Here is a 20949-nt window from a genome sequence, read left to right on the forward strand (position 1 = left end):
TAAAGATAGGTCCAAAACTGGAGGAATAGTTCCTGCTATATTCTGGAACGGGAAATGAAAATTAAATGATAGTGCTCCTGCATACTTCTACTGTCTACCGAAATTACGTAAGAATATGATAGATCCTCCAGGTAGACCGATAGGTTCAGCAAGGAAGTATTTTTTATATAATTTAGGAAAAATTTTACATCAAGTGTTATGGGAAGAAGCTATTAAACTTCCATCATACATAAAGGACTCATTTGATTTTTTAGATAAAATTAAGAAAATAGTCTGGAGTGAAAATATGTATTGGCTCACAATGGATGTAAGTAGTCTTTATACAAATATTAAAAATGAATTTGGGATTGAAGCAGTATTGAAATCTATGGGAGATTTCCCTTTAACACATTATGTTATTGAATTACTGCAGTTTTGTTTGGAGAATAACTTTTTTATTTACAACAATACTATTTACCATCAGATACAAGGAACAGCCATGGGTGCATCTTTTGCACCCATGTATGTGAATACTTTTATGGGTATGTTAGAAAAAGAATGCATATATACACATGCTTTTGTGAAGCAACATGTTATATATTTTTTCATATTTATAGATTTGATTTTTCTATGCAAGGGTGGCAAAGAAGAGAGTAATAACTTTGTTCAAGATGTTCAAAATAACAGATTTAATATAAAATTTGATGGGATTCAATGTGGTAATACTGTCTCTTTTTTAGATGTTTAAAAGGAATAGTGGGTGAATATATAGTGACAGGTATACACAGAAAGTTTGATAGTATCAATCAATTTTTGATGGGAAATAGTTGTCATCCAAAACATGTTATGAAAGCAATACCATATGGTGAATTATTGAGAATTTCTAGAATATGTAATAATGAGGAAGAATTTATTAGAGAGATAAATAAGACATGTGACATGTTTAAAAATAGAAATTATGATAGTCAGTTGATTGATATGAGTAAAAATAAGGTATTTAATAACAGATATCATAGATGCCTTAGGGACTATAATAGGAATGAGTTTGAGTCAAATAGAAATGGCAATAAGAGTATCTATATGGTATCTGTATATAATATACTGAGTGAAGATATGAGAAGATGTATCTCTCATTTTTGGGAATATTTACGGAATTTTAAAGAACTAAAAAATATTCACGATAAAATGTTAAAATTTAGTTATAGAAGAGGGAGAAATATAAAAGATATAGTAGTACATACAAAATTTGAGCTACCTGTGCAGAACTTGGTTAAATCTGTACGAAATATAGGCACAGGGGCATGTGGAAAATGCAAAATTTGTATCTATATAGAGAATTATTTTCCTGACATTAATGGAATTCATTATGTCCCAAAGAGAAATTTTTGTTGTACTACAGAAAAAGTGATTTACATTATTAAATGTGGATGTGAAAAATATTATGTGGGCCAAACAAAAAGGATGTTAAAAATAAGAATTATGGAGCACTTGAGAGATATAAAAAACAAAAAAATAGAAAGTCCTTTAGCACAACATTTTATTGAGCATCATAACTCTGAATGCAACAGCATCAGAGTATCTGTTTTAGAACAAATTATGTTGCAAGAAGTAAGTGAAGATAAATTGAGATATGAATTATTGAAAAAGGAATTAATTTTTATTCTGAAATATCAGACCTTAATTCCTACAGGTCTGAATACTGAATGTTGCTGGAAGAGTGTGATTTGAATGTATAAGTGTTTGTTACATTGTTAGTATGTAATTGTTTTATTTAATTGATTAATGAATTAATTAAGGTGTGTATAAAAGTTACTTGTTTTTTACTGTGAGATACTCCTTGAAGGCTTTTTGAAGCCGAGGCGCTAGAGAGAGAGAATCAAGTGGAATAAACGGTTGGATTTACTGGCAGTTGTCTTTCTTCCTGTTGGATTTATACTTCTTTTTGGTGCTTGTGTTGTTTTCAGAAATGAAAATTTGTTTAACTCCCAGAATAAGCTTTCCCATCTTGAAGTGCTTCAAGACCTCAGCAGAGGAGTTGCCAAACAAATATGAAGTTATGTACCTACCATAACGTTCCATGTTAGTTGTCTTCTTCTCGCCTTCTTTCTTGCCGGATGGGTTTGGAGCCGATCCTCGGCTCCGACTCGGCCAATACTAAAGCTCGAGAGCTAATTCTGCCGGCTCGAGGCTCCCCTATATCCCACAATGCTAGGAGGTAACTACCCAGATCTCGTTTGATAGCTAGACCAAGCAATTCTAGTCTCCATAGTATGGAGAAGGGTAACCCACCTCTATATAAACCTGAGTGTAAGGTATCCCAGACCTAACAAAAGGGGAAATAGAGGTGGTAGAACGTGTGGGAATGACAACTTCCAGAGGAAGATCACAAAATGAATTCCTATTGGTCTGTCCAGGCTTGGGGGAAAGAGGGCGGGACGCAAGAAAGAAGGCAAGAAGAAGACAACTAACATGGAACGTTATGGTAGGTACATAACTTCTTAATGTTAAGTTGTCTATCTCGCCTTCATTCTTGCTGGATGGGACCGCGTCCCTAGCACCTTATCCAGGGTGGCCTATCGGAACAGACTCTTGAGAACAGTGGAACCAAAGCTGGCACGGTTTCTGGAGACCATGTCCAATTTGTAATGTGAAATGAAGGTATGAGGAGAAGCCCAGGTGGCTGCTGCACAAATGGAATCTATTGGCAGCCTATCCTGAAAAGCTACGGATGTAGCTAATGCCCTAGTTGAATGAGCTCTAGGTCTTGAAGGTAGTTTTTGATGTCTGATCTCATAGATGAAGGTAATTGTAGAGGTGAGCCAAATTGAAAGGGATACTTTAGTAACTGGAAGGCCCAATTTCCCTTCCGCATATGATAGAAAAAGCTGATAAGATTTCCTGAATTGTTTAGTCCTGTCTAAATAATATCTAAGTTGGCGGTGAACATCCAGAAAATGTAGCTTTTGTTCCGACCTGTTGGAATAGTTAGAGAAAAAGACGGGGAGATCAATCATTTGGTTTAGGTTTGTTTGAGAGGAAACCTTAGGTAAAAAGGATGGATTAGTACGGAGGGATACCCTATCTTTGTGAAACACTAAGTAAGGAGGACGACTGCACAGAGCATGGAGTTCAGATACCCTTCTCGCTGAAGTTATGGCTACCAGAAAAAGTGTCTTCCATGAAAGCAACTTCAGAGAACATGAAGCCGCTGGTTCGAAAGGGGGAAGGATTAAGGATGCCAGAACCAAGTTCAAGTCCCATTGAGGCGGGGGATCTTTGATTGGAGGTTTGAGAAGAAAAACGCCCCTTAAAAAGGCTTTGCAGAGCTTGTGAGCCATGATGCTAGACTCAGAGACAAATACATGATAATTAGATATAGCAGCCAGTTGAACTCTAATGGTAGATGAAGAGCCTAAATGAAAGAGTTCTGTTAGAAAGTCTAGAATAGACTGTATAGGTGCAGTGAAGGGATCTATATTTTTTGATGTTACCCAAAAGGAAAAGCGTTTCCATTTGCTATTATAAATCTTCCGGGTAGAAGATTTATGAGAGGCTATCAAGATATCTCGGACCGAGCAAGATATTAAGGGAAGCCTGGCTAAGGTCGGAATCGGAGAAACCATGCTGTGAGGTTGAGAGAATGAAGAGATTGATGCAGCTGGCCCGGTTGTTGGGTCAACAGATCTGGCACTGGGTCCAGATGCCAAGGCTGCTTCAAAAGGTAACGATGAAGAAACGGAAACCATATCTGTCGAGGCCAGTAAGGGGCAATGAGGATCATTGTCACTATCAAGGCGATGGCTTTCTGAATTAGTTGAGTTATCAGTGGAAAAGGGGGAAAAGCATACAGAAGTCCCCGGGGTCAATCGTGGACTAGAGCGTCTCTGGTGGGACGGCCTGGTAACGGGAAGAGAGTGAAGAAGTCGTGACACTTGCTGTTTTGGGGAGTAGCAAAAAGATCGCAGCAAGGCTGGCCCCATCTTTGGAATACTTCCTCCAGTACTGATTTCTTCAGAGACCACTCATGGGGCATGAGAATTGCCCTGCTCAACTTGTCTGCAATCATGTTGGACTTCCCAGGAATGTGCGTTGCTACCAGAAAACGCTGAGAAGATATCGCCCATTGCCAAAGTCTGAGTGCCTCTCGACATAAGGGGTATGGATCTGGTTCCGCCTTGTTTGTTGATGTACCACACTACGGACATGTTGTCCGTCTGAACTGCAATAGTCCCTGTGGGAAGAGAGTCGTGAAGGGCTTGCAACGCTAAAAGCACCGCTCTCATCTCTAAGACATTTATGTGCAAGTGGCACTCTAAAGGTTGCCACGTGCCCTGGACTGTCCTGCCCTGATAATGCCCCCCCCCCACCCGATCAGGGAGGCGTCTGTTGTCAACGTGGCGACTGGGGGGGGGGGATGACTGAAGGGTCTTCCTTGGAGAACCTGAGGTGATGTGATCCACCAAGACAGCTGATTCTTGCATGATTGAGTTATCAATATGGTGTGGGACATCGGGAGCTGTTGGAAGGACCATTGTGTAAACAGCATCCATTGGAGGATCCAGATGTGGAAGCGAGCTAAGGGGAGAAGGGGGATAGCTGCTGCCATGAGTCCCAATACCTTCAAAACTAGTCTGGCTTTGACTTTGTTGCATTGCAAGAGAAGGAACACTTGCTTGCGGATGTCTGACACTCTTTGCTCTGTAAGTCTGGCTGAAAGATTGAGTGTGTTTAATGTGGCGCCTATAAAGGTAATAGATTGACAAGGCGACAAGACAGATTTTTTGAAATTTATTTATAGCTTGGCAAGTTTGGATAGTAAAGTCTCTGGAAAGAAGAAATTGATGTCTGGTGGTGGCAGTAAGGAGCCAGTCGTCTAAATATGGAAACACCTGGAATCCTTGATGTCTCAAGTGAGCCGCGACCACTGCCATGCATTTGGTAAACACTCGAGGGGCTGTAGTGAGACCAAAGGGCAGGGCTCTGAACTGGTAGTGACTGGCTCCCAGCCTGAAGCGGAGAAATCTCCTGGAGCGTCTGTTCATCTTGATATGGTAGTACGCGTCCTGAAGATGTATCGAGCACATCCAGTTGTCCTGACCCAAGAAGGGTAGAATGGACTGTAGCGTGACCATCCGGAATTTTGTTTTCTGACATACTTGTTTAAGTTGCTGAGATCCAGTATGGGCCTCCAGTCCCCTGTTATTTTTGGTACCAAAAAGAATTTGGAGTAGATTCCGGATCCTTGTTGGTCTGCCGGGACTGATTGGATAGCTCTTTTTGATAGCAGCTTTGAAATTTCTAGTGCTGCTTGTTCCCTTAGACTGGGTGGAACGTCTGGAAGGGATCCTTTGGGTTGGGCTGGAATGTGAATAAGGGGAATTTTGTAACCCTCGGATATGATCGACTGTACCCATTTGTCTTGTGTAAGGGAAAGCCAGGCTTTTGGGTACAGGGATAATCTTCAAAAACAACAAAAACCGCTGCGAGCCCCCAAAGAGGAACGTATCCAATAAATGAAGTGAAACTGGTTAAAATTAGTGTATTTAATGGTCCTTGTAACACAACCACAAGTTGTGGTTGTGTTACAAGGACCATTAAATACACTAATTTTAACCAGTTTCACTTCATTTATTGAAACCTCTTTGGCTTCATTGTTGGTTTCTGGTTTCTACTGCTGGCATCAATTTTGGATTACAGGGATAATCTTCCCCCGACTGCCTCCGAAGGTGGACAGCCGGGCAGCTCCTCAGGGATGCTGAAAGGGTTTATCAGAGAAAGTTTCTCTGCTACCCTGGTTTGGCGGACCGCCTCTGCCTCTAGGGCGGTGTCTATTGTTATTTCCCCCCTCTGCCTCTAGAGGGGAATCGACCTTGTGCGTCAGATGAGAGTCCCTGGGTTTGTTTGCGGAACCACATCTTTCCTCCCCTCTGACCTTTGGGATAAGGCCTAGAAGGGGTAGAAAAACAGACTCCCACGGCAGAGAGAGTCTTACCTTCCACCTCGCACCTAGTCAATGTATCCTTCACCTGAGGACCAAACAAGGATGATCCATCAAAGGGGGAATTGGTGAAGGACGCCTTGAAAGGGTCCGCAAAGTTGCACAACCGCATCCAGGCGTGACGTCGTAAGGGAACAACTGTGACTGCGGCTCTACTCGCCCCATCCGCAGCAAATGAGATAAGCCGCATGGAGGAGTTAACGATGGAGTTCAGGGTTGCCAACTGGGAGTTCATTCGGTCTTGGAACCCCTCAGCTGTTGCATCCTTTATCGCTTCACTCATATCCTTGAGTAAATCTCTCTGGAGACGAGTGAAGTGACATAAGTAGTTCAGCGACCGCATTGAAAAGGTCGCTGATGAGAACATCCACTTACCGTACCTGTCCATGGTCCTAGATTCCTTATTAGGAGGATGGACAGGTACCGAAGGATCGGCTAACTCCTTCTTAGTGGCCGCGGCCACCACCATGGCATCGACGGGGACACCTTTAGATGAAAAATCTTTATCTTTAGGGGCAGTAATAAACTTTTGACGGTCTCCTCGGGGTGGGTTCCACTGAATCAGGAGCCGTCCAGGCCTTCCTTGCCACCACTTCCATAAGGGGGTCAAAGGGAGGGGACACCCAGGAGGTAGAAGGGCGAGAGTCGAACGCCTCAAGGTACACTGACTCATCCTCTGAAGGGTTAAGGGCTGGCCAGTTCCCCCTCTGTTTCAGGATCACAAGGATGTCAGCAAAGGAGACATCCTCAGAGGAGGATCGAGGGGAACCTTCAGATTCCTCTAAGTCAGTGTCAGAGGTGATAGACTCAGGGGAGTCAATGTGCTTCCTCTTGCACTGCCTCTTCCTAGGGGGTTCTCCTACCGGGTCAGGAGAGGCCTCGGAAGAGGAGGAAATTCCCAATGGGGAACTTGAGGAGTTGGCTCGCTGCGGTCTGATGCAAGGGGGTGGGTAGAAATCACCGCAGGCACTGAAGATGGATGGGCTGACGGAGCCGACTGTGGGGCAGACACTGGTTCTAGCACGCTCCGCATGACCTCGAAGGCACCCCTATCGGGCAAGGCCGGAGGTCCCCGCTCCGAAGAGATAAGGACCCCCCCGGCACCAACAGGGACAGCTCCGAGGCCGATGTCGGAGCCGAACTCACCAGCGCCGAAGCCCCGAGAGGGAGAGCGGGGTCGGACACTGGTCCGATGCCACTCGCCCACTCGGAGCCGACAAGGGAAGCTTGGCGCCAAGATCCCTCCAAAGAGGAGATCGGAGCAGACGACGGAGCCGAAAGGGAAGGTATCAGATCAGACACAGACAGTCATGACTCTGATGAGCCCCGGCTCCGAGATCAAAGGAGTCGGAGGAGGAACACATTGAGGGACAGAAATAGCCGCTGACTGTTGAGTCGGGCTATGCAGCATTTGGGCCAGTGCCTCGGACTTGAGAAGTCTACTCACTACCCTTTGCAAATCGTGGTCAGATAGCCTGGAAGACCATGAGGAATGCGATCTATGGCTCCGTTCCGAAAGAAGAGGGGATCCTGGTGCCGAGTGAACGGAGCCGATGGAGGGGGTCCTAGACCTCTCCCTCGAAGGATCCTCCGATAAGAGTATCGGAACCAACTGAGTCTTATCAGCCTCTGCTCCGGCCGGAGCCGAGATAACAGTATGAGGCTTGGAAACATCGGCTCCAGCTGGAGCCGATGTCAAAGCAGTTTTGATGCTTCCAGAGGACAGCTCTGAAGTCGGAGCCGACTGTCTGGAAGTCTTAGAAGGCTTCCCCGACACAGACTGGGTCGGAGGGCCTTCAGGCTTTAATAAGCCACGCAAAATCAATTTATTTTTGCGTTCCTGCAGGACTCTAGGGCTGAAACCATGGCACACAGCACTCGAGTCCTGCAGGTGCAAAGGTCCCAGGCAATACACACAAGAAGTGTGACCGTCTGTCAGAGACATTTTCTGACAGCACGAGTCACACTTCTTGAAGCCTGAGACCTTGGAGTCCTTAGACATACTAAAGGCCTAAGTAAGAAAACACTCACACACACACAGGCCTTTAAGAAAATATTAATTTCCAGTCACACTAAACGACTAGGAGAAGGAGGGGAAGGGGCCTAAGGCCTAAAGTTAAAGGGGAATAAAGGAAGGGATTATGGGCAAAAGAGGTGTCGATCCAAGGAAATAGAGAATTAAAACTAAAAGTTATACTAAGGTAAGTAATAGGGGTCTAAAGATTTGTGAAAATAGAAATAATTTTCCACTAACCTGCCAGAGCCGGTAGAAAAGCACCTAGTCAGCTAAGCGGCAAACGAGATCTGGGTAGTTACCGCCTAGCATTGTGGGATATAGGGGAGCCTTGAGCCGGTGGAATTAGCTCTCAAGCTTTAGTATTGGCAGAGTCGGAGCCGAGGATCGGCTCCGAACCCATCCAGCAAGAATGAAGGCGAGATAGACAACTTAACATTAGTCTTTGTCGAAGGGAAAATTTAAACTCTGGTCTTCTACATCTTCAGGGAGACCCTGAAGTCTGAGCCAAGCATATCTTCACATAAGAGGTGCAGCTCTGACATTGCTGATGCAGTTTTCATAAGAACACTTGAGGGTGCGCTCAGTGACCTGGAAAACTGGAGAAAGTATACTGACCAGTGAAGATTTAGCTTCCAAAGGGAGTAAATAAGAAATTACCCAATTCATGTAAGAGAAGATGGCAAGGAGGAATTTGGCCATATGAGCATGGTAGTTTATTATTCTAAAGGCCATATACATCATCTTGCCATATCTATCAAAAGATCTTCCATCTTTGTTGGTATGTACTAGGTTGGAAGAAGACAAAGGCTTTGAAGATCCATCTTCATTCAGGGAAATGACAGCAGGGTCTGCCAACGAAAAAGAAGTTATGTATTTACTATAACGTTCCATGTGAGTTGTTCATCTTGCCTTCATTCTTACACATGGGTTCGGAGCCGATCCCTTGGCTCCAAGTCGGCCACTTTTACAAGCTCCAGGTTTTAGAGTAGCTCGAGGCCAAGTCCCTCTCCAAAGATGCTCTCTGTCTCACCTCAGATCTAGTTTGCTGCTCTCAACATGTATAACATAACACAAACAGTACTCCAGCAAGACCCACCAGGCCAAAAAGTCTTACTCGTTCTTTGAGAAGCCTTGAGGGGGATGGCGGGTGGGAATGTAAAAATGAAGGTGAGATGAACAATTCATGTGGAACGTTAGGTAAGTACATAACTTCTTTATGCAAAGTTGTTCAATCTCGCCGTTCATTCTTACACATGGGTAGCATCCCAAGCACCATTCATCCTGAGTGGCTCACGGGAGTATATTCCTGAGGACAGTGGAACCGAAGGAAGCCCTGTCCCTGGAGGCCCTATCTACTTTGTAATGCATGATGAAGGTATGCGGCTTAGACCAAGTGGAAGCTGCACATATAGAGTCCAAAGGCAGCCTAGCCGCATAAGCTAAAGTAGTAGAAACAGCCCTAGTGGAATGCACTTTCACGCTATGTCCTAATGGTTGATTCACTGAGGAATATGTGAATTTTATGCAATCAGTAAACCATTTGGACAGAGTACCTTTGGATACTGGTAGCCCTTTCTTGGTGTCAGCATGAGAAAAGTACAGTTTTGTACCTACCATAAATGTAGATGTTCGAAGATCCACATTGCTGCAGTCCTTACATATGGGTAGTCCGCTGTCCTCGGTCGGCCTGAATACCAAAGTATTAGGCTGACGTCGGTCATGGGCGCTCAGATCTGACATCAGAGCGTCAGGGTATAAAAGCGCATGACCGACGTCATATCCTCAGTCTTTTCTTGCCCCAGATGTCAGAAGGCCCTAAAAGAAAGGCCACAGCCAAAACAGGATACCTCCCAAAAACATGCCCAACAACAACCATCACCCAAACCATATAACCATGCCAAACTACAGAGGGAAGGAGGGAGGTAAATTGGACTGCAGCAATGTGGATCTTGAACATCTACATTTATGGTAGGTACAAAACTGTACTATGTTTTTCATCTCACATTGTTGCAGTCCTTACATATGGGTAGAATCCCAAAGCAGAGGTAAAGGGAGGATGGCAAAATCATAAAGCATTAGGGGCTGCTAAAATGCCCTGTAATATTGCAGTGGCAAATCCAGCCCTAGACTTAGAATAAAGAGGAAGGTGGTAATGCTTGGAAAAAGTATGTACTGAACTCCAAGTGGCTGCTTCCAAAATATCTTTTGTAGCTACCCCCCTTAGAAAGGCAGTAGAAGTGGCAGTAGGTGGAATGAGGTCCGATTCCAGCCGGAATCTCCTTACCATGATGGGAATAACAGAAAGAAATACAAAACCCAATCCATTTGGAAATAGTTTGTTTTGAAACAGGTTTTCCCTGAGAACCCAAAGCAAAAGAAACAAACAACTGCTGAGACTGCCTGAACCCCTTGGTTCTGCTCAAATAATAATGTAACTGCCTGTGAATATCCAAAGTATGCAAAATCTTCTCCCCTTTATTTTGGGGGTTTGCATAAAAAGTAGGCAAATGAATAGTTTGGTTCAAGGCCACACTAGAAACCACTTTAGGCATAAAGGAAGGATTAGTACGCAAAGATACCCTATCCTTATGAAAAATCAGGAAAGGTTCCACTGCCATAAGGGCCTGTAATTCAGAAACCCTTCTTGCAGAGGTAATGGCCAACAAAAAAGCAGTCTTCCATGATAAATACTTTAACTCGGCAGTAGCTGCAGGCTCAAAAGGTTGTAGAGTAAGCTTTTCCAACACAAAATTGAGATCCCAAGCAGGAGTAGGAGCTCTCGTGGGGTCTTATGTTCTTTGCCCCTCTAAGAAATTGCTTAAACAAAGGATGGGAAAATAAAGGAGGGTCACAGTCATAGTGAGCAGAAATGGCTGCAGCATGAACCTTTATCGAGGAGAAAGACAAACCCTTGTCCAATAACTCAGTAAGATATTGAGAAACACTTAAATCAGGCTTGGAAACATCAAAGTCCTTCGCTTTGCTCCAAAGAAAAAATCTCCTCCATTTATCAGCGTAAACTTTCCTTGTACTAGGCCTTCTGGCCTCCAAAATAACATTCAAAACTTGTTGTGGAAGCTGAGACCCTCCAGGGTCTAAAACAGAATATGCCAGGCTGTGAGATGCAGAGACTGAATCTTGACATTGAGGAAGTGATTGCCCTCCTGAGACAAAAGATGCGGAATCAAAGGCAGAGGCCATGGAGGCTCCCGTACCAAACTCCTCAGTAGTGGGTACCAGTGCTGTCGAGGCCAATCCGGCGCTATCAGAATCATGGATGGCTGGTCTATTCTGGCCTTCAGGAGTACCTTGGGAATGAGAGGCAGAGGTGGAAAGGCACAGACATGAAGATTGCTCCAACTGAATGATAGAGCATCCACCTTCCAAGCTGTGGGATGAAACATTTTTGTGCAAAACTTTGGCAACTGGTAATTTAGTGGAGAAGCGAACAGATCTATGTCTGGAGTCCCCCATAACACTGTCAACCTTTGAAACACATGAGGATCCAGTTTCCACTCGTGAGGATCCACAATTTGTCTGCTCAACACATCCGCTAAGGAGTTCTGAGCTCCTGGTAGAAACCTTGCCTGAAGATTGAGGTGTAAACTGAGAGCAGTCTCCCACAAAATCATCGCTTGCCTGCAAAGAGGGTCAGATGGGTTCCCCCTTGCTTGTTGATGTACCACATGATAGTAGTGTTGTCTGTTTGAATCAACACCTGTCCTGGGTGAAGTAAATCCTTGAAAGCCATCAATGCAAATTGGACTGCTAACATCTCCTTCAAGTTGATATGCAAATGTTGAAGTCTGACAGGCCACGTGTCTTGCACCCATTTTCCATTGAGGTGTGCTCCCCAAGCCTTGTCCGAGGCATCTGTCGTTAGAATCTGACTCGCCTCTGGTCGGGTCACAGAGTCCCTTGTTTAGGTGACATTCCTGAGCCCACCACAAAAATTCTTTCTGAATGCAAGGTATTATCTGAATGACAGTGTCTAGATCTTGGCAGTGTTGTGTCCATACATTTTTGAGATACCATTGAAGCTTCCTCATATGCAGTTTGGCATTGGGAAGCACCAGAATACAAGATGCCATGTACCCCAAGGCTTGAAGGACTGTCCTTGCAGTTAGCCTGGACTGTAGAGACATTTGCTGGAAATAAAGAGAAAGGCTTCTTTGTTTGTCCGGGGTCAAAAAGGCCATCTGGGAAGCTGTATTCAGTCTCACACCCAGAAAGCACCTGTCCTGAGAGGGTACTAGACTGGACTTTGTTTCGTTCACAGAATACCCTAGGCATCTTAACACTACCATCACATACTGTAGATGATGCAGAAGTTCATCTTTGTGTTGTGCAATAATCAGGCAATCGTCCAAATAAGGATAAATCTGTATTCCTCTTAACCTGAAAAAGGCTATCACTGGAGCCAGAACCTTTGTGAACACTCTGGGCGCAGTAGAAAAGCCAAAGGGCAATGCAGAGAACTGATTATGTAAATTTCCAGCCCGAAAACGCAGGTACCTCCTGCAACTGGGCCTGATAGGAACATGAAGATAAGCCTCTTTGAGATCCAGAGTTACCATCCAGTGATCTTTTCCCAACAGAGGTAAAAGCTGTTGTAACGTCAGCATTTTGAACTTTGGAATGTCCAGATGAGTGTTGAGGATGGATAAATCCAAAATTGGTCTCCACGTGTTCCCTTTCTTTGGTACTAGAAACAGGAGAGAATAAAATCCTAGTCCCACTTCTGACAGAGGAACTGGCTGTATAGCTCCCATTTGAAGAAGTAAAGAAATCTGCTTGTGAGCCTCTATCCTTTGCCGAGGAGGAACGTCTGGCATGCCTTTGAAAGGAGGCAATGTATGGAAATAGAACTTGTAGCCTCGGTTTATAATGTCCAATACCCATTTGTCCTGGGTGACTAAAAGCCAGTTTTGCTTGAAGAGTGCTAACTTTCCTCCCAAAGGAGCTGCCAGGGAAGAAGAATCTGGCAGCTGAAAATGCAGGTCATTGGGCCTGTTTACGAAATGACTGGCCCCTGCCCTCACCTGCAGATTGTGCAGGTGAACTCCAAGTTCTAGGCCTGAATGTACTGTGAGCTCTGCCCCTGCCACGTCTAGATCTACCCCTAGACTGAGAATCAGAAGAAGGGTAGGTCCACCCCTTAGTAGGCCAATTTCTACTAAACTTTGGAGGTTGCACCTGCAAAAAATCTTTAACAGTCTGCATGGACTTAGCCTTGTCTTCCATTTTCTTCAAAACTGACTCCACAGGGGGACCAAACAAAACCTCAGACTGTAAAGGGGCATCCAGAATTCTAGTTTTAACATGCTCGGACAAATTCTGATCCTTAAGCCAGGCGTGCCTACGAAGAACTGAACCAGTAGCCGCCACCCTAGAAGAGGCCTGTACAGCATCAAACCCACACTGCAAAGAATGCTTACCCACCTGTTCAGAGACATGTACTAAATCCTGCAATTCTTTACACTCTATGCCCTCTGCCAAAGCATCCACTTTAGATTTTAGCTGAGAAAGGAGGAAATTCTGATATTTCAACATATGAAACTGGCAATTTAAAGCCCTCATTGCCAAAGTAGAAGAGGTATACACCTTCTTACCCCATCTATCCAAAGCTCTAGCTTCCTTATCTAGAGGAACCGGATTCTTTACAACAGAAGCTCTAACACCCTTAGGCCCCTGACTAATAGTTTCTGGGTCCGCCCTAGGACTCTTATACAGATATTTATGAGCCTCAGGCACCCTGTAATACCTGTCCGGTTTAACTGGCGCAGGAGGCAAAGAATCTGGATTAAGGGAAGCCTCCGAGAAAACATCTTGACTAACATCCAAAACAGGAGGTATAGCCAAGGGTCTATGCTGTGGTAAAAACAAGAATTCCCTAAGCCTCTTCCGTGAATCAGAGAAATCCTGTCCTTCCCACTTAAAATGCTCCCTCATGGAATGCAGAGTTTCTGAAAATGAAAAATCCTCTGGAGGAGAAGCAGAAGGAGTGGAATCCTCTGCATCAGAATCGAATAAGGGGAAAATCTTGAATATCTTCAGCAGAAGAGTCTGAGTCATCTGAGGCCTGATCCAAACTTTCCAACTCTGGCTCCACCCTGGGCCTCTTATCAGGAGGGGGCATAGAACCTCTAATTAAAGTAATCAAATCTTCTGCCATTTTAAGCATGTGCTTTTAGGCACAGACCCTGAAGTACCTGGAGGGACACCAGAGGAAGGCAAAACAGACCTGCCCTTAGAAGAAGCCTTAGAAATAGTAGCAGAAGGCCTAACCACCTTAGGCATAGAAGGGAGAACAGTAACCTGAGAGGCCCCTTCAGCTTGACCTGACTCCTGTGAGGCCACATCCTGCAAAATCAAAGTTTCCCCGAGACTCAACAGAAACTTCTGCTGGATCCACCTGCTCCACTGTAGTTTCTGCAGGACCGGCGTCCAGCAGACGAATCAACCTGTCTAGGTTTCAAGGATTTGTCTTTGCTTCTTGTGGAAGCGGGCGTCGGAGGATCCGTCGGCATATTATAATTACACCGCTTACCAAAGACTAACCTAGCACAATCTAACCTTTTTATAGTGCGCTTATTAAACCTAGCACAAAACCGACACCCGACTACGTCGTGGTCCGGTCCCAAACAAGGAATGCAAAGAGAGTGATAATCCCTATGCGGTATCTGTTTCCCACAAGAAATACAATTATTCACTTTTTCTGACATCCGGAATTAACTGAGGCAAGAAAAAACAAAAATATTCCCCAACAGGGTACTTAGCCCAACTTGGTTTCGGTCTGAAACTCAGAATACGAAAATTTCAGAACACCGAACGGCACTTGCAACGCTGCTTCTGCATCGGACCATGTGGCAAAAAAGACTGAGGATATGACGTCGGTCATGCGCTTTTATACCCTGAATCTCTGATGTCAGATCTGAGCGCCCATGACCGACGTCAGCCTAATACTTTGGTATTCGGGCCGACCGAGGACAGCGGACTACCCATATGTAAGGACTGCAGCAATGTGAGATGAAGAACATCAAAATGTTTCTGATTTTCTAAATTCTTTTGTTCTGTCCAAATAGAATCTTAACTGCCTGTGAACATCAAGTTTATGCAACATATACTCCAACTTGTTAGAATGGTTATTGAAGAAAGTTGGGAGTTCAATAGTTTGGCTCAGGTTAGCCTCCGAACATACCTTTGGAAAGAAGGAAGGGTTGGTCCTCAGCGACTCTCTGTCGGGGGAAAAAAACAAATATGGGGGTTTGATAGATAGGGCCTGAAGTTCAGACACTCTACGTGCTGATGTAATGGCTACCAAGTAGATGGTTTTCCCAGACAGAAATTTTAATTGGCAAGATGATGCAGGCTCAAAAGGAGGAAGAATAATCCGTGATAACACAAAATTCAGATTCCAGGGCGTAACAGGTCTAACTGGCGGTCAAAGATGTATGGTACCTTTTAAGAAGGCTCTACATAATCTGTGAGACATTAGGTTAGAACCTTCAGATCAGAGGTGAAAATCTGAAAATGCAGCCAATTGAACTCGCATGGTGGCAGCTGCAGCACCTTCATTAAAAAGCTTAGTCAGGAACTCTAAAATGCTAGCAATCGAGGTGACGTACGGGTCAATATTATTTTGCAAAGCCCAAAAAGCAAATCACTTCCTTTTGCTGGCATGCAACTCAGAGGAAAATTTGTGCGACTTGGCTAAGATGGAATTTGGAGCAGCCAAGCTGTCAATCTGAGGGAATGAAGAGAAGGATGAAGAGCCCCTGACGAATGTGTCAGCAGATCTGGAACTGGGTCCAGAATCTAAGGTTCCTCTAGCTGGTAGAGTCGAAGGAAGGGGAACCAAATCGGTCGAGGCCAAATAGAGGCTAATAGAATTACAGTCCTCCCCAGGGCTTTGGCTTTCTGCAAGAATTTCAGAATCGGGAAATGGTGGAAAAGCATATAGGAGTTTCAGGGGCGAATCCCTTGGGTTTTCCCCTGGTGGGGGATTCAGGGCAAAGTAGCTTCTGCATTTGGCATTCATAGAGGATGCAAACAGATCGCAGCAAGGCTGGCCCCATCTGTGGAAATTCTCCACAACTTTGTCTGAGGGACCAGTCGTGCGGCAGCAGAATGACTCTGCTCAGTTTGTCCGCTATCATGTTGGATTTCCCCGGGATGTACATTGCTATCAGAAAGCGCCCGGTAGATACAGCCCACTGCCAAACTCTCAGGGCCTCCTGACATAAGGGGTGAGACCTGGTTCCTCCTTGCTTGTTGATATACCAGACCACTGACATATTGTCGGTCTGGATTGCAATCTCCCCCCCAAGGTAAAGAGTCGTGGAAATACTGCAACACCAAAAGTATCGCTCATCTCCAGGACATTGATGTGCAACTGTGTGACCGTCTCTGACAAGGTGCCTTGGGCCATTCTTCCCTGAAAAATCCCCCCCACCCTATCAGGGAAGCACCCGTGGTCACCGTGGCTGATGGCAGGGAAAGAACAAATGGGCGACCTACTGTTACATGATGGCTGGGCAGCCACCATTGAAGATCCTTTCTGCACGAGTCTGTAATCATTATCAAGAATGACATTGGAAGTTATTGGTAAGACCACTGGGTGAAGAGTAACCACTGAAGTATTCTCAAGTGCATACGCCCCAGAGGAACTGCTATGAGCGCTGCTGCCATAGTACCTAGTAGTTTCAACACTTGAGAGGCTGGTACTTTTTTGCTCATCAGAATGTCTGATACCTGTTGTCGAAGAGCGACTGTTCTGTCCAGTGGCAATTTTACCATGGCGGTGGTGGTGTCCAAGTCTGCTCCGATAAAGGAGATACGCTGTGATGGTGACAATGCAGACTTGTCGAAATTTATAGTTATTCCTAACTGAGAGCACAGATTGAGAGTGTGATCCCTGGATTGAAGTAGTTCATGCCTGGAGGTGGCAGTGAGGAGCCCGTCATCCAGATACAGTAACATTCGGCATCCTAGACGCCTCAGGTGAGCCGTAACTACTGCCAAGCATTTGGTAAACACTCTAGGGGCTGTGAGACCAAAGGGCAGTGCTCGGAACTGATAGTGACTGGCTCCCACCCGGAAAAGCAAATGATCTCTGGATGGTCTGGCCATTTTGATGTGATAGTACGCATCCTTGAGATCTATAGAGCACATCCAATCGCCCGTTCCTAGAAATGGAAGAATCGATTGAAATGTGACCATCTGGAACTTCTATACAAGGTGTTGAGTCTGCTGAGGTCCAAGATGGGCCTCCAGTCCCATTTTCTTTGAAACTAAAAAATCTGGAGTAGGTTCCTGATCCTATCTGGTCTGCGGGGACTGGCTGGATGACTTTTCCTGCAGCCTTTGAATTTCTATGGCTGCTTGATCCCTGAGACTGGGTGGAACATCTGGGATTTTCCTTTGTACAGTGGGAGGTCCTGAGAACAGAATGACATAACTTCTGGTAACAATTCTTTGTACGCAAGAATCTTTTGTAATTTCTAGCCAGGCGTCTGGATACAAAGACAAGCGACCCCCGACTGCCTCCAGAGTAGGACAGTCGGGCCTCCTTTCAGGAGTGCTGGTAGGGCTTGCCAAATAACTGATCCCTGTCGCCCTAGTTTTGCGGCCCCCCCTCTGCCGTCTGGGCGGCATCATCCATTACCCCCCTTCTCTGCCCATGGAGGGGGGGGGGGTTCACTGTGTGTGTTCTGAAAACCTCCTTGGGACTTCTGGAACCACATTTTTCCTCTCTTTTGCCCTTTGGGGTAAGGTCTAGTAGGGGTGGAAAAATGGACCCCTATGGCAGATAGAGGCTTTCCATCTTGTTCACACCTAGTGAGGGTCTCCTTGACTTTAGACCTGAAAATGGATGAGCCATCAAGTGCGGTATTAATGAAGGAAGACTTGAAGGCTTCCGTAAAGGAGCATAAGCACATCCAGGAATACCTCAAAAGAGCTATTGCTGAACCCGCTGCCCGACTCGAGCCATCGGCTGCATAAGAAATGAGCCGCATGGATGGGTTAACTATGGAATAAAGGGTATTAAGCTGGGATGTCACCTTATCAGGAACACCTTCAGCTGTAATACCCTGTAGTATCTCCAAGCTCTTTTAGGAGATCTCTTTGAAGACGGATAAAATGTGTCAGATAGTGGAGTGATCGCATAGCAAAAGTAGCTGAACTAAAAATGCATTTCCCATACCTGTCCATAATCCTGGAATCTCTGTTAGGAGGATGAACAGTAGAAGAGGCTTCAGACATCTCTTTTTTGGTGGCCACCGCCACCACCACGGCATCAAATGGCACTCCCTTGGTAAGGAACATTTTGTCTTGTGGCGATGTAATAAACTTGTTGGGTCTCCGAAGGACAGGTTCCACAGTATCAGGAGACTCCAACGCCCTTAGAGCAACCATCTCCATAAGTTCATCGAAGGGTGGAGGGGCTTATGCTTTTTAGCAGGAGGTGGAGGGTTGAGACCCAAAAGCCTTCAGAAGCACTGACTCATCATCAGTAGGGCTAACGGACTGCCAGTCACCCCTCTGTTTCAGGACTTCAAGGATATCAGCAAAGGAGATATCCTCCGAGGGGAACCCTTCTGATTCCTGTAAATTGGTGTCCGATGTAACAGACTCCTGTGAGGAGTCTAAATGCTGCCTCTTGCAAAGCTTCTTCCTGGGAACCTCATCAGTGGGAGCTTCTGGTGAGGTCTCAGTAGAACATGAGTCACCCAATGGGGCTACCCGAGGCTCTGTGTCTTGACGCTTTACAGGGACCTGTGATGAAGAGGTAGAAAGCGGCATTTTTGGGGAGGAGAATGAAGGTCCGGATGACGTAGGAGTCTTAGAAGACATAACTCTCCTCATGGTATTGAAGGCTCCACTGCTCCGACGTGAGGAAGTAGCCAGTTCTGAAGAAGATGTCATCTTCCCCGGTGCAGACACAGTGGGCTCTGACCCAGAGGAAGGAGCAGAGGTCATCCGTGCCAAAGCTCCAAGAGGAAGGATCGGAACCGACCCATCGGTTCAACCCCCCCCCACCACCACCACCACCAGAGCCGACCAGAGAGTGTCAGCTCCCAGACTCCTCGAACGGCACCGAAGTAGCTGGAGTTGATGAAGCCGACAGGATTGGAACAGGCCTCGGCTCTGAAGGTTCCACAATCATCAGTTCAACCTCCCCCGGCTCGGAAGTCCCGGCAAGGCTGAGGAGTAGCCACAATAGGTAAAATAGTCTTCAGATCCAAAACTGGTTCGGCTAAAGCAATAATTTGGCTAATGCCGGGTTTTCGAGAAGCCTCTGCACCCCTCGGTCCACATCCGCATCAGAGAGGCTCCTCGAAGAACGTACAGTTGTGTACACTTACCATAAATGTAGATGTTCGAGTGTATTCACTGTTGCAGTCATCACATTTGGGTTACCTGCCTGCAAGTAGCCCTCAGCCGGCCTGAATACCAGAGTCTTCGGATTTCTGTGTCGGATGCCGTCTCTTCTTCCATGACGTCAGGGGTATAAAACATGCAGCCGACGCCATTACATCAGTTTTTCTTGCCCCAGATGTCAGGTGCTCCCACAAAAGGAAGCAATCTTTTCAAAAAAAAAAAGTTTCTTGCTTCCCACCTTTCTAAGCTAATATAGTCCAATTTTCAGGCTAGTGCTGAATTCAGGGCTGTGTTACAAGTTCCTCAGTTGCCCATACCTTAACTTGGATAGAGGGAAGTTTCTCTGTTCACCTGTGAGAGAGGATAACTTTGAGCAGCCATCTGTCCCTGGAGGAGTGGTTCCAGCCCAGAAGTTAGTAGTTTAAAAACCACGTTTGCACGGTTTTGTGCGCTGGGCAGCACTGGTTAACTAGGGTTAAATTATTCCTGGCTCTAAGTCTCCCCTTCAGTTTTTCACTTGAAACTAGTCTAACTCTCAACCTAAGCACTCAAAAAGCATCCTACAGTCTAGCATTTGCTCAGACCTTAACAGCAAGCACTAATATACCTAGACACTTGACTGCCCAGCACTAATATACCCCGACACTTGACTGCCCTCACCAACCAAGTGATTAAGCAGCTCACCCTACTATTCAGGCATGACCAAAGGGCAACTTCAGGTGTACTCTCCAGTCCAGCTGGTGAATCTGGGTATCCTGAGGCAATGTTACAACTGCCTCATGTACACAGACAGCCCTCTCCTCCTACCACAAAACACTAACATATGCGAGAGATGCAATTATACTGCCAAACTAGAGGCTAAGGTCTCTCCACCCAAGACTGGAACAGACAGTCATGAGGAAAAGGTTAACACTTGCACCACACCTCCAGCCTCACAAAGACATACTAAACCAGCACTGGGAAAAAATATACAAATACACAAAATCATACTCGGTGGCTCTAAATAAAAACCTGCAAAAGCATCAGAGACCTCCAAAGCAGACACCCACAAAACCTGCACCTCCCGTCACAAACCAGACAACACAAAACACAAAATCAATGTGCTGCACAATCACAGCCCTCAAGGTGAAATAACATACTTAAACTAGTAATAGACGACTCAATAGTCAGGCACACTGACGCCCCACTCACTAGGCTGGACAAGGAGAAGGTTACCGTTAGCTGCCTATCGGGAGCCAGAATATGCCACATAACACAAGCACTCGGGTCACTCCAGAACAAATACAAATATGACTCTGTCATTGTTCATGTTGGTGTCAATGACCTGAAATGTACCTCCCTGGACTACATGAAGAGAGACATGGAAGAGCTCTCTGATCATGTAGCCCAGGCGGGTATGACCCTGACCCTGAGTAGCATCTTGCCCTCACCAAGAATAATACCTCAGTATAAAGAAAAAACAATTGGCTAAGCTTTTGGTGTCATTCAAAGGGGATCCAGTGTCTGTCAGCCTGGGATGACATGCTCGACAAGCCACATTGCTTCGCAAGAAACGGCTTGCACCTGTCAC

General features: G+C 45.5%; 1 protein-coding gene across 1 annotated transcript in view; it reads right to left on the minus strand.

The window, feature by feature from the left end:
* MCPH1 (microcephalin 1) overlaps nt 1-20949 on the minus strand; it is a 2707094-nt gene that overhangs the window by 2082969 nt on the left and 603176 nt on the right. The gene's annotated exons all lie outside the window — the stretch shown is intronic.

This window comes from Protopterus annectens, chromosome 2.part0 (genome assembly GCF_019279795.1).
Source record: "Protopterus annectens isolate FY-2018-M chromosome 2.part0, PAN1.0, whole genome shotgun sequence".
NCBI classification, from domain to species: Eukaryota; Metazoa; Chordata; order Ceratodontiformes; family Protopteridae; genus Protopterus; species Protopterus annectens.